At 49.3% G+C, this 13,678-nt stretch overlaps 1 long non-coding RNA gene across 2 annotated transcripts; it reads right to left on the bottom strand.

Moving 5' to 3' along the window:
- Positions 1-3,084: 3,084 nt before the first annotated feature.
- LOC121820317 (uncharacterized) lies at positions 3,085-13,041 on the bottom strand. 2 transcript variants are annotated; one of them, XR_006060795.2, is made up of 4 exons: positions 12,904-13,041; positions 12,281-12,617; positions 11,927-12,108; positions 3,085-11,279 (listed from the first exon to the last, which is right to left on the bottom strand). It is a non-coding gene; the product is annotated as an uncharacterized LOC121820317 (long non-coding RNA). The 2 variants fall into 2 exon arrangements; XR_006060796.2 differs by lacking the exon at positions 12,281-12,617.
- Between the last annotated feature and the right edge of the window lie 637 nt (positions 13,042-13,678).

The raw sequence follows: 13,678 nt of genomic DNA, 5'->3' as shown, positions 1-13,678 counted from the left end.
AGTCACAGGAAGGTGTGTTATTCTGGGACTGTCTTAATGAAATGCCCCAGACTGGGTGGCTTAAACAACAGAAATGTACTGCCTTTGGCCACTAAAAGTCTGAGATCACTGTGCCAACCTGGTTGATTCATTCTGAGGCCTCTCTTCCGGGCTTGCAGATGGTCATTTTTCTCCTCCCTGTGTCTTTACAAACTCTTTCCTCTGTATGTGTCTGTACGCGTTTGTGTCTTTATCTCCTATTCTTATAAGGACACATGCCATATTAGGGCCTCCTTACAGTGACCTGATTTTTACTCTGCCTTTTTAAAGGGCTTCCCAGGTGGTTCAGTGGTAAAGAATCCACCTGTCAATGCAGAAGACGTAGGAGATGCAGGTTGAATCCCTGGATCAGGAAGATCCCCTGGAGAAGGAAACGGCAACGCACTCCAGTATTCTTGCCTGGGAAATCCCATGAACAGAGGAGCCTGGAGGGCTATAGTCCATGTGGTCACCTTTTTAAAGACCCTGTCTCCAAAAACAGTCACATTCTGAGATCCTGGGAGTTAGAATTTCAATATATGGATTTGAGGGGAGGGGACACAATTCAGCTCATGACAGGCAGGGTCTTGGAAGGACTTGTAGGTCCAGAAAGGGAGTTTGGACTTTATTCTAAGTTGATGCAAGGCCAGCAGAGGATTGGGAATTAAGTAGTAGATTTACTTTTTAAAAAGCTTCCTTGGCTGCTGCATGAGGGTTAGAATTTACAGGATTAAAGTTTGAAGCAAAGATGGGCCATTGGAGGAGACTGGTTGAAAGAGGACGGTGGGTGCCAGGACTAGTCTAGGGTCACAAAATGTGTAGAATCCAGGTCTATTCCCTGGGAAGTTTGGATTCAACTCTCGCTCAGCCTCTCAATGGCTGGATGGCTCTGGCCAGACTCCATGTCTCTTGGGATCTGTTGCAAAGTCTGTAAAATCAGAATCTAGAGGACCACTCACTGCTTTGCCAGCACCCCAGGAGATGATGTGTGGCGAGTGTCCTGTGGTTACACCAGGAAGCAAGGCTCAGTTTGCAGTGGCCCTGACATTTCTCTAACACCCTTCTCTGCTCGTAATAAGGGGAAACGCAGTGTGCCCAGAACCTTCCCCAGGAGCTGGGTCTAGCTCGAATTTAATACCTCGTTTGCTTTTGATGGTGTTTATTTTTACCAATGATTTCGATTTACGACCAGTGAAACAGCTTCTCCACTTAGAACACTGATGCAATGTTTTCCTTTAAATTTTTATGTTTCAGTTTATATAAGGGATCCATTAATTTTTTTTTTCAATGTGAAGTAATAAATTTCACCAAATGTGCTTGGGTGATGGTAAAAATCACAAATGTAATATGCCAAAGACTGCCGTTTGGGAAACATTACTCAAACACAAACATGAATCCAGGCAGGGAAAACGATGTCCCAGAAGGAGACGCCAGGCAATCAGGACGTGGAGAAGCTGGGACCACCCAGGGTGTCACGTGTATTGCGCGCTTACTCTCCTCGGTTAGGGCTTCCCTGGAGGCTCAGTGGTAAATATCTGTCTGCCTTTGCAGGAGACACGGATCTGATCCTTGGGTTGGGAAGATCCCCTGAGGGGGGAAATGGCAATCCATTCCAGTATTCTTGCCTGGGAAACCCATGGACAGAGAAGCCTGGCAAGCTATAGTCCATGGGGTCACAAAAGAGCCAGACATGATGTAAGAACTAAACAACAAAAACAACTTTCCCCCGTTACTCTTGCCACCAGCCTGCAAGATGCTACTTTCCCTGTTGTGGTTGTGAAAACCAGGTTCAGAGGGGTTCCATGACTTTCCCAAAGTCATACAGCTGAATGATGTGGGGACAGGACCAGATGCCTTGTCCCCTGGGTCAAGTGGGTCAGTCTTTCCACCTCGGCCCGAAGTCTCCTTGTTCCCCTCCCTTGCACATTTGTGGAGCTGACTTCAAACGCTCTGAGCTGTCTTTTCTGAGCATGTCCTGTCCTTGGCAGTAACTCTGGTCCTGGTCACACTGACTCCACGTAAGACATGGAATTCCTCATTGAGCTGACCCTCCACAAAGTGCTGATCTGTTTCCTAAAACTGCACCAGACTCTATTTTCTCTTGCAAGAGGTCACGTCTGGCCACCCAGAATTCTTGCACTAAGAAGCACCTGCTTGGACCTTGGGACTTACATTAACTTGACTTTGTACCCAGCCCTGTGTGTTGCCTGACTCTCCACCTGAGTGCACTGATACCCAGAGTGCTGCTGGCCTTCCAGCTCAGTCCTCCCCTGCCCCGCCCTTGCCCTGTAATTCCAGAGACGCCTCCATCTCCCTTGACCCCTGGTATCTCTGTAGCAGACTGTACCCCTTATCTCTGGGCTCTCTCCTGTTGCTGGAAGCATTAGCCACCAGCGGTCACAATGGGTTCCTTCAAAGAGGTAGGACTGGGGGATGGAGGGAAGGCAGGACTATCTGGTTCTTCTCCAGAGAGACCCCACTCCCAGGCGTGCACACCCTTGGCCTCAAGAGCAGGACAGAGGGAAGAGTCTGGGCTGAGAAACTGGAAGCCTCATTCCTGGATTGCTCACTCACTCCTAGGGACTTTGGGCAAGATGTGGTCATTTGGTTTATTCATCTGTAAAATGGGGAGGAGCTTCAGGAATTGCCATCTCAAGGTCTTCATGTGGCCCACAAACACTCTTCTGTTCCGTTCTTGCTTGTGCCCCACCCCCAGAGCAGTTTCAAAAATCAAAACTGTTCAAATGAAAAATCCAACTGTCCAGATGTTTCCTTGAAGAGAGAAACTGGCACCACTGGCCTCATTCCCTGTAGGACAGGGGTTGCTGCAGTAGAGCTCTGGCCGTCCCAGGGGGTGGGACGCTGGCTCTCCAGACCTCCGCTCCCTACCCGCTGGGGTGCCCCCAGGCCAAGGGTCAGCTGTCTTTAACACTGTTCTGATGGTTTGTTATAAAGGAGGAATAGTTCTTGGTATCGCTCTAAGATGAATGAGGGGAAAAGCTGAACACAGAATTTACCTAGGAAAGGGAAATGTTCCCTTTCTCTCCTTCTTTTACAATATTTTGGTTTGGTTTGGTTTGGTCTGGTCTGGTGTGTGGATGTGCATGCACACGAATGTACTCACTCATGCACACATGCACACATGCCTGGCAATGACAGCTCCTCTTATTTAATGTGCAAAGTGGGCCCTTCGTTTCCATGGTCGGCGTCTGCCCCCAAGGCCTTGGAGAAGGCTGCTGCCCGGGGCTGGGAGGGCTGGAGGTCCCTTCCCAGGGGACAGGCTCTGCAGCAGTTGGCTGACCGCATGGCAGCCCAGAGGGTCAGCCGCCAGGAGGCTGAGTCCAGAACGCACTGCTTTGTTGTGTAATTAACACACAGTGTTCATTTTTAGGGCCTGTCTTGGGAACGAGAGCCAAGAGCATTCCTATGGGGTCAGAAGGGAGCGTGTTTACTGTCAGGCTGGAGAAGGCACTTCCTCCGATAAGCCCCTTGGGTAGTGCTTTCAAGATCCAGGACTCAGTAGATTCTCAACAGGCACCTAGTGCATGTGGGCCCTGGACCAGACCTGGAGACCAGGGCCAGCAGTTAGATGGCATCCTGTCCTGAGGGAGCTCTAGGGATGTGGGGGACCTGCCCTGTAAGATGACCACCCCTGAGGGGTGAGGACAGTGGCAGTGAGGAGCCCAGGGAACTGGAGGCACTGGGGGCGGGGAGACTGGCAATCTGGGGCAGTGGATCCAGAGGAGACAGGAGAAGGGTGAGTTTTCTCCTCCTCGAGGGCTATTTGCAAGCATCTTCTTTTGGAATCACAATGATTTCTTTTCCCGACTGCAAGTATAATTCATTCTTTTTTCAAAAAAAAAAAAAAAAAAGTTTGTGTTCAAGCATAAACGTTCATCTGAGATAACCAATGCCCAGTGTTGGCTGCATACGTTTCTCCTGTATATTCTTCTAGGTCTCAGCTTAAGACTCCTGGGGGTCACTTTGCTCCAGGCCTGACAGCATCAAGTGGTTGCACTTAATCCTCACAACAACTCCACAAGGATGGTGCTACCTGAATGCCCATTTCTACATGGGGAAACTGAGGCACGGTGCAAGTGAGTCACTCAGTCCAGGTTACACAGGAAGGAAGTGGCAGAATCAGGACCCCTGGCTCCAGGTCTGGGCTCTTAACCCTGAGGCATAGGAAGTCAAGATACTCACCCATCCTTACCCACATTCATCAGCTGGTCTTGTTCTAGAATGCTTGGACTTAAGCCCCGCTCTCTGCTGCCTTCAACATAATGATTAAGCCCATACACCTACACTGAAGTATTATTTCCCCAAATGGTCTCATGGTGCACTAAATATCCCACATTTCAGGTCAATCTTGTGCCACTTTCACTCTTAACTAGAAGCGAATCTGCTCTTCAGTTTGAAATCTGTTTGACACTCCGAATTCGAACATACTGCCATTGATCTGACCCATCTCTTCTTTATGGTGTTTTTGGGGCAGTTTCCAACTTTCTTAAACACAAGGCTCCCACAGAGACCTTGGCCAAGGCTGATGAGCATTTCGGCTGGACTGGTTCCTGGAAGAGGGACCTCGGAGTCAACGGTGTGGACCCGCAGCCCAGAGAGGTCTGCCAAGCCGCCCAGGAAAAACTGCTCGAGGGCTCACTTCCCTCTGCTGGAGCAGGAAGGTCTGAGCCGGGTGGTGTTTAAATGCCTCTCCCGGCCTCCACGCACTTTGCTCTCATCTGTGCTCTCGGATGCCCTTGAGAAGGTCATAAAAATAACCAACAAAGCCTGTGATGTGGTCAGCCACTACACTTCCCAGGAGGACAGGCTGGTTTGGAGGTACTCAGGTGTAAGTTACAAGGAGGGCCCCCTTCCTCCTTGCAGCCCCCAGCCAGCAGGCACAGTCCAGAGAGCAGAATTCAAGCTGGACTTCAGCCTCCACTTCCGCCCCTGTGCAGTGTACACGTCACTATAGTTAGGGCAGTGAGCTGGATCCTGGATGCCTGGATTCAAATTCCACCTCTAAGTCCTATGAGTCATGTGCTCTTAGACAAGCCTCTTAACTCTACATGTCAATTTCCCGGTGTGAAATAGATGCCTGTTGTAATAATACTGCCTCTCTGCCTGGCCAGCAGCGGTGAGAATTAAGCTGAAATATCGAAAGCCTTTAGAGACGTATACAATAAAGATTCAGTAGATGATTGCCACTGGGCAGTTAATCATCCCCCTGGGCAGTTATTAGGGTTTGGCCATCCCTTCCAGAGGCTTTGTTTTTCTCTAACATGAAGGCTTCTTTTCACCTTCAAGGCTACATGTTTTATTGGAAAGATACAAGACTTGGGAATCAGAGAGAAAGTGCTGGGATCTGACTCTCCCCTTCAATCCATGTGACTTCAACCGACTCTCTCTTCTAGTCTGATCTTTACATCTCAGAGTTTTGTGTATATGTACTTGAGACCTATCCACGCACCTAGCCAAGAGGGACCCCACAAATGCTGGTTCCTCTGTCAATTCAAGAAACCAAGACAATAGAGGGTAGAGGTGGAGAATTCGGGACGAGGAGGGAGAAGGAATGTGTGGATAGATCCCAAGAGGAGCTTGTATTTTTGGCTCACAGGAGAGCCTTTCCAAAGCCATCAATGGTGGCCATGTCCTGCCTTGTCAGCATCCCCAAAACCCACCGCAGAGCTATCCAGATGCCAAAGCACTAGCGGCCTCAATACACCAGGGCATAGCACATCCTCTCCTCCAGCACCCCCATCCTTCAAGACCCAACCTTGTGCCGCCTCCTCCTGGAAGCATGGACCTTTCTCCAAACTGGGATCATCACCTCCTGGGATCTCCCCTGGCTCTTCTTTTGTACCTTTTTTCAGGGACTTCATTCCACTCATATTTCACCCACCTGGAGCTGCTGTTCTCCCTGGGAGACAGAAGTTTCTAGAAGGAAGAGGCCGGTGTAATACAAGGCAGGTGGGGATGGGGGCACTGGAGTCATGACTTATCATCAGGCAATTCCAGAGACAAAGCACTTAGCCCCTCTGCCTTAGCAGGAGTGGGGCCACACTTGGTGAGCACCACCCCACCCTGCTCTGTAGCTGGTGGGCTGCGTGCATTCCGTGGATTCTTGGAGCCAGTGAGTTCTTCTGCTTTTGTAGAGAAGGAGGGGAGACTCAGAGCTAGCAAAAGCTGTGTCCAAGGACACACAGACTATAAGAGGCAGAGCTGGAACCTGAGCGCAATTTTACAAGTACATGCCCCCAAAGCATCACCTCCCTCAGAAGTGGGGGACTCAGGAGAGGCTTTGGATGGGGGCTAGTTCAGTCATTTCAATTGCTTGGTTGTGCCTGACTCTTTTTGATCCCATGGACTGCAGCACGCCAGGCCTCCCTATCCATCACCAACTCCCAGAGCTTACTCAAACTCATGTCCATTGAGTCAGTGATGCCATCCAACCAACTCATCCTCTGTCATCCCCTTCTCCTCCTGCCTTCAATCTTTCCCAGCATCAGGGTCTTTCCCAATGAGTCATTTCTTCACATCAGGTGGCCAAAGTGTTGGAGTTTCATCTTTAGCATCAGTCCTTCCAGTGAAAATTCAGGGTTGCTTTCCTTTATGTATCCTATAAAACAGGGGTCCCCAACCTCTGAGCTCTAATGCCTGAGGATCTGCGGTAGAGCTGATGTAATAATAATAATAAAGTGCACAATAAATGCAATGCACGTGAATCATCCTGAAACTACTCCTTTCCTGACCCTGGTCTGTGGAAAAACTGTCTTCCACCAGACCAGGCCCTGGTGCCAAAAATGTTGGGGACCACTGCTCTAGAACACAGCACAAGACTTTCAAATAAGGAACTGACCTGGCAGCAGCACACAGAGGTTCACGGACTTGCATTATCATAATTCGAGTTTTTGAGTCTGGGTGGAGCAAATGACACCAAGCGCCGCACCCCTGGCCCCCACCAATGCCTTTCCAAGCTGGGAGACACCCCAGAAGAGAAGGAGCAAGGAGCGGTTGTCCCAAGTCAGGAGGGGCGCACTTACCTCCTGGCTCCACCCTCATGCAGCCATTTCCCCATCAGCCTTGGGGACCTGTTTTGCTGAGAGAATCTGGAAGCAGCATGAGTGAAGGCCCTGTCCCCATGGCGACTGTCGTCAGAGATGAGGAAACTGTAGTTTAGGAAGGTGAAAGGGTCCCTGGAATTCCAACTCAGGTGCGCTGGCAGTGTTTTGAAATACCAGACTTGATGGCTGAGGTTCATCTGCCCTAAGCTATCCAGGCATAGGGAACAGTCGCAGAATGACTATGGTTTCAAAACTGTTAAACTATAGTGTAGATAAATGCTTTGCAAATACTGGTGGGCATCAGAATCACCTGGAGTGTGTGTGATCTTCCCTAACTCAGATCACACACCTGCCCTGCATGACGCACGCACATGGGGTGTTTATGGGAGAAATGAAGACCCAGGGCTTCCCTGGCAGTCCAGTGGTTAAGAATGCAGGGGGCACAGGCTCGATCCCTAGTCCAGGAAGACCCCACATGCTGCGGGGCAACTAAGCCCATGCACCACAACTCCTGAGCCTGCGCTCTGCAACTAGAGAGTAGCGCTGGATCACTGTGACTACAGAAAGCCTGCATGCAGCAACGAAGACCCAGCACAGCCAATAAGTAAATATTTTTTTAAAAAGCAGAACAAGAAGCATGCATCACCTGGGTCTGTGTCCTCCAGGCTGCCTGTCTTCAGCTGTTCAAAACGTTACTGGAGTTGATTTCTGCCAAGTAGGTAGCAGCCTGCCCACTACAGTTTGCTTGTTTTATGACTTCTACTTATAAACTGAGTCGAAATCTAACCCGATAAGGCCTGAACCAGTAAACAGCCTGTGGAATGGCAAACGTTGCAGCTTGTCCCTGCAGTGGCCACACACAGTGCCTCCGGCTGGCTGATGCAGAGATATGGTGCTCCCCATCCCCTGAAGAGGAGGCATTTCTTTTTTGAAAATGGTGCAAAGATAGATGGAAGAACTATATTCCAGCTCAGACGGTAAAGAATCTGCCTGCAAGGCAGGAGACCCAGGTTCAATCCCTGGGTCAGGAAGATCCCCTGGAGGCAGAAAGGGCAACCCACTCCAGTATTCTTGCCTGGAGAATCCCAAGGAGGGAGGAGCCTGGCGGGCTACAGTCCACAGAGTCGTCCAAGAGTCGGACATGACTGAGCGACTGACTCTTTCTTTCTTTCACTGGCTCCTTCCTTTAAGTGGATTGGTGTAAGGGAAGAGCATTCCAGTCACAGGTCCCTAGACCAATATTAAAGCACTGTCTGTGTGATCTTAGAGCAAGTTACTAAATGTCTCTGAGCATTGCTATCTATCTCTAGCTCGCGTGATTCCACAATATCCATCACCTGGGCAGGGAGAAATAAAAAGACAGAAAAAGCAAAAACAGTACTGGCAGATGGATGCTGCTTAATTTATGTTAATTTTTTTCTTTGCTTCACTCTTAGAGATAATTTTATCAGTGCTTTTTTCAGAAACGCGTTTTGGTCTGGAGAGACATGTGTTCGTAAGATATCGCTCCTGGGGATGTGATAAAAGTCACTCTCCCACGAGGCTTGCTGCCTTGTTAGTCTGTATCTAGGAGCTTACTAGATGGCTGCCTGTTGCACTATTCAAGCTGACAGTGTTTCTTTACAGCATACTCCTGGAGCGAGGAGCTGGGAAGTTAAAGAAAGCCTGGTCCAGTCTGTAGGAGCTCACAGACCAGCCGGAGAGGGGCAGTTTCAGCCAGAACGGACAAGCATCCCGGTGGAAATCCCCATAGGGCTACTGCTTCAGACTGTGGGAACTGGGGATACACTCTGGGGGATGCATCTTCAGTGACTTCAAATATGAGCGAGACTGTTATAGGCAGAACTGGGGAAAAAATGATAAATGCTTTGCAGATACTAGTTGACATCAGAATCACCTAGTTGTCACTAAGTCATATCTGATTGCTTTTCGACCCTATGGGCTGTAGTCCACCAGGCTTTTCTGTCCATGGGATTTTCCAGGCAAGAATACTGGAGTGGGTTGCCATTTCCTCCTCGAGGGGATCTTCTTGACTCAGGGATCGAGCCCACGTCTCCTGCATTGGCAGGCATATTCTTTAACACTGCGGCACTGGGGAATCACCTGAATGGTGTGTTAAAATACACATCACACAACTGAGACAACCTGCCTTCAGTAGGTGAGTGGATAAACTGTGGTCCATTCAAACAGTGGAAAACTATTCAGTCCTAAAAAGAAATAAATGATCAAGTTGTGAAAAGACACGGAGGAAACTTGATTGTGAACTCACTCAGTTCAGTTCAGTCGCTCAGTCGTGTCTGACTCTTTGTGACCCCATGGACTGCAGCATGCCAGGCTTCCTTGTCCATCACCAACTCCCGGAGCTTGCTCAAACTCATGTCCATCGAGTCAGTGATGCCATCCAACTATCTCATCCTCTACTGTCCCCTTCTCCTTCCTTCAATCTTTCCCAGCATCAGGGCCTTTTCCAATGAGTTAGTTGGTGTCCAGAGTATTGGAGTTTCAGCTTCAGCATCAGTCCTTCCAATGAATATTCAGGACTGATTTCCTTTAGGATGGACTGGTTGGATCTCCTTGCAGTCCAGGGACTCTCAAGAGTTTTCTCCAACACCACAGTTCAAAAGCATCAGTTCTGCAGTGCTCAGGTTTCTTTATGGTCCAACTCTTACATCCATAAATAACTATTGGAAAAACCATAGCTTTGACTAGATAGACCTTTGTTGGCAAGGTAATGTCTCTGCTTTTTAATATGCATTCTAGGTTGGTCCTAGCTTTTCTTCCAAGGAGCAAGCGTGTTTTAATTTCATTGCTGCAGTCATCATCTGCAGTGATTTTGGAGCCCCCCAAAATAAAGTCTCTCACTATTTCCATTGTTTCCCCTGTTTGCCATGAAGTGATGGGACCAGATGCCATGATCTTAATTTTCTGAATGTTGAGCTTTAAGCCAACTTTTTCACTCTCCTTTTTCACTTTCATCAAGGGGCTGTTTAATTCTTCTTCACTTTCTGCCATAAGGATGGTGTCATCTGCATATCTGTGGTTATTGATATTTCTCCTAGCAGTCTAAATTCCAGCTTGTGCTTCATCCAGCCCCGCATTTTGCATGATGTACTCTGCATAGAAGTTAAATAAGCAGGGTGACAATATACAGCCTTGACGGACTCCTTTCCCGATTTGGAACCAGCGCATTGTTCCATGCCCAGTTCTAACTGTTGCTTCCTGACCTGCATACAGATTTCCCAGGAGGCAGATAAAGTGGTCTGGTATATTCGTCTCTTTAAGAATTTTCCACAGTTTGTTGTGATCCACACAGTCAGTAATGACTATGCATTACCAAGTGAAAAATGTCAAACTGAAAAGTTTACATACTGTGTTGTTTCAACTATCTGACATTCCAGAAAAGGCAAAACTATTGAAACAGTAACAAGATCAGGGGTTTCCAGGAGCTAGGGAGGAAGGGGGATGAACAGATAGAGCACAGAGGATATTCAGGGGAGTGGAAGCTACCCCGATACTATACTGATGGATACACATCACATACATCTGTACCAAGAGGGAACCCTAATGTAAACCATGGGCTTTGGGTGATTCTGATGTCAGTGCAGGTTCATCAGTTGTAACAAATGTACTACTCTGATGGGAGATTTGATAATGAGGGAGGCGATGAATATATAGAAGGAGGGGCATATGGGATATGGCTATATTTTCCACTGAATTTTGCTGTAAACCTAAAACTGCTGTAAACAGTAGTCTATTAAAACACACACAGATCACTGCAGTCCACCCTAGCGTCTCTGGAGTGCAGCTTACAAAGGTGCATTTCTACCAAGTTCCCAGGTGATGGTCCTCATAGAGAAGAAGAGGTTGTGGAGGAAGAAAGGGAAGTTAAATGGAGCCAGGCCACAAAGGAGCTTGAGTGCCTGGCTGCTGCCGGGCGATGCTCGTCACACCAAGCACATGGCCACGGTCCTCCATATTCCTCCCCTGAACCAGCATCTGCCGAGTCCACCATGTACTATGGCTGTGATGAAGTCCAAGCATACAGAGGTGGAGAAAATAGTCTGATTTTTGCCATCATCTTTGCCCTTCTGGGGCTTACAGTCCAGAGCCACATGGATGTTATCACACACGACGTTTTATTGTCAATGACACTGGGAAGACCTCCTGGAGTAGGAAATGCCTCTGCAGTATTCTTGCCTGGAAAATTCCAAGGACAGAGGAGCTTGGCAGGCCCAAGAGTCAGACACAACTGAGCACACACACACACACACACACACACACACACACACACACACACACACGCTTGGCACAGCAGGGTGCAGTAGACAGGACCTTGCAGGTGGGATTTGTTTCAAAATCATATCTGTTTAAAGAAGGGCTTTGTCTTGACCAGAGTAGCCCATAGTGTCTGAGGGACGGATGTTCTGCTATGACTCTTGATCATGGAAAGTTATGTCATCCATCTGTTGAACTATAGGGTTGGCTGCTCCAATGGAAACCAGACTTACTCATTACCAGAACAAGAAAGAAATGTATCCGTCTCTGGCAACAATGTAGGCTTGGGCGGCCCATGGCTGAAATGCCTATTCCACATTGAGATCTGAGGGGACTCAGCTCTTTCCCTTCGCTGCTCTGATGCCCTTGGTGTTGCTTCAATTCCCAGGGCTGGGATAATTTACCATCCGCTTTCTGATTGCCCAACTCCCGGGCCACTCAGATGGGATGCGGTGAGAACAGTGCTCCCGGGGGTTGTGCAATGGGGCCTGCGGTGCACCACCACCGCCGTGTGGAGGCAAAGCAGGAACAAGAGAGGGGAGCGAGCGGAACGTCCCTTCAAGACTCACCCTGGAAACTGCACATTCCACTTCTGCTCACAAACCACACACCACAGCTGAGTCACGTGGCCTTGCCCGGCTGCAATGCATGTCGACGGAGGAGTCATCTCATTTCCACAGGATGCTTTCTGTGCAGCGATTCTTCCTGAAATGTCATACTCCGCTTTGTAACTGTGGTGCTGACTCAGGACCTAAAAGAACGATGGAGCAACACCACAGCCTAAAGTCCAAGGAACCGGACTAAGTCTGGGTGGTGTTTTCCCCCTGCTGCTTCTCTTCCCGGGCAAGGGCTTCAAGGAGATTCTGTACAGTATAGATTTGGGGGATGTGTTTCCATCCACAGGGTAAAGGGTGAAGACTCACCTGGGGAGTCCTGAAGCCTCCTTACTCTGTGTGTCCAGGGTTCCATGAGGCAAGGGTTCCCTGAATGCCAGCCTAAGGGACTGGACATTTCAGAGGGGACCAGGGTGTCCAGACCCCAAGCCCCTGGAAGAAGGGAAGTCGAGGGAGGATGACATCACATACACACCCCACTTCAGTCAAAGATGGCACAGGGTGAAAGCAGAGGCTCAGAGGAGGCCCTCAGTCCTTCCGGGAGGAGGTGGCAGAAGGGGAGAGGTGTGTGCTTGGCAGCCAGGACAGCTCGGGGAAGAACATGAAACACCGTGTGTGGCGGGAAGGCCGGGTCATCCCTGCAGCTCTGCCAGAGAGTGGAAAGTGGGGACAATGAGAGGGGCAGCAGGTGAGGAAGGAGAGGTGTGGAAATGAGAGCCCTCCCCACAGGGGCTTTCCTGGAGGCTCAGTCAGTAAAGAATCTGCCTCAATGTAGGAGACCTGGGTCCGATGCCTGGGTTGGGAAGATGCCCTAGAGGAAGGCATGGCAACCTACTCCAGTATTCTTTGCCTGAGGAATCCCATGGAGAGAGGATCCTGGTGGGCTGCAGTCCATGGGGTCACAGAGAGTCAGACATGACTGAACGACTCACCCTTGTCCTTGTCTGCGGTGGCAGCAGGGGAGTGGGGTCTTTGAGAAGCCTCCATGCCAGGCAAAGTCAGGGTCCTCCTTCCCTGAATGATCCCCCAGCCTCAAGCCCTTCTACCCATGCCCTGATGGCACAGGCACTGAACAGAGAGCAGCCCTTGGCTCCCTCCCTGCCCCACCCCATTCAAAACAAAAGAGAAGGAACTTTCTCCCTCTTCCTGGGACTGCCAAGCTCCTGACTTGCTTACCTTGGTCATAGGTCTCTTGCTTACAATAAAATGTTTGCTCAGGTTTACCTGGATTCCAATGGGGCAAGGCCTGATAACTGGGCTGATCAACACCACACTATTTCAGAGAGACCGAGGCCAGAGAGGGACATTCCTCAAGGTCCTTGAATTCTCTCACCAAGCCCAGAACTGGGTTCTGTGACTGAGCTCCCTATTGCTAGAAGTAATCAGCAGTGGAAACTTGACAGAGAGTGATTGAGACTCCCTGGTTTCTTGTTTCCCCACCCATAGGGTCTAAGGCTCAGATTCTGTAACCTCTACTCCTCATTTACATGCTGCCAGTCTGCCCTCAAACATTTAATGAGCGCCCTGTACCTAGGTCTAGGTCTGAGTCTGAATCCTAACTCTGTCTCTCACTAGCTGTGCAACCCAGGGGACATAGCTTATCTCTGGGCCTCAGTTTTCTCGGCTATAAAGTGGGCATGACAACCTCTATTTGTAGAGTTTTGGGGAAGTGCCCAGCTCCATAAATGGTAGCTGCCATCATTCCTT

Source organism: Ovis aries, chromosome 9 (genome assembly GCF_016772045.2).
Source record: "Ovis aries strain OAR_USU_Benz2616 breed Rambouillet chromosome 9, ARS-UI_Ramb_v3.0, whole genome shotgun sequence".
In the NCBI taxonomy this organism is placed as follows: domain Eukaryota; kingdom Metazoa; phylum Chordata; class Mammalia; order Artiodactyla; family Bovidae; genus Ovis; species Ovis aries.
The sequence above is the reverse complement of the archived record's forward strand: the minus strand, read 5'-3'. Positions and strand labels throughout refer to the sequence as shown.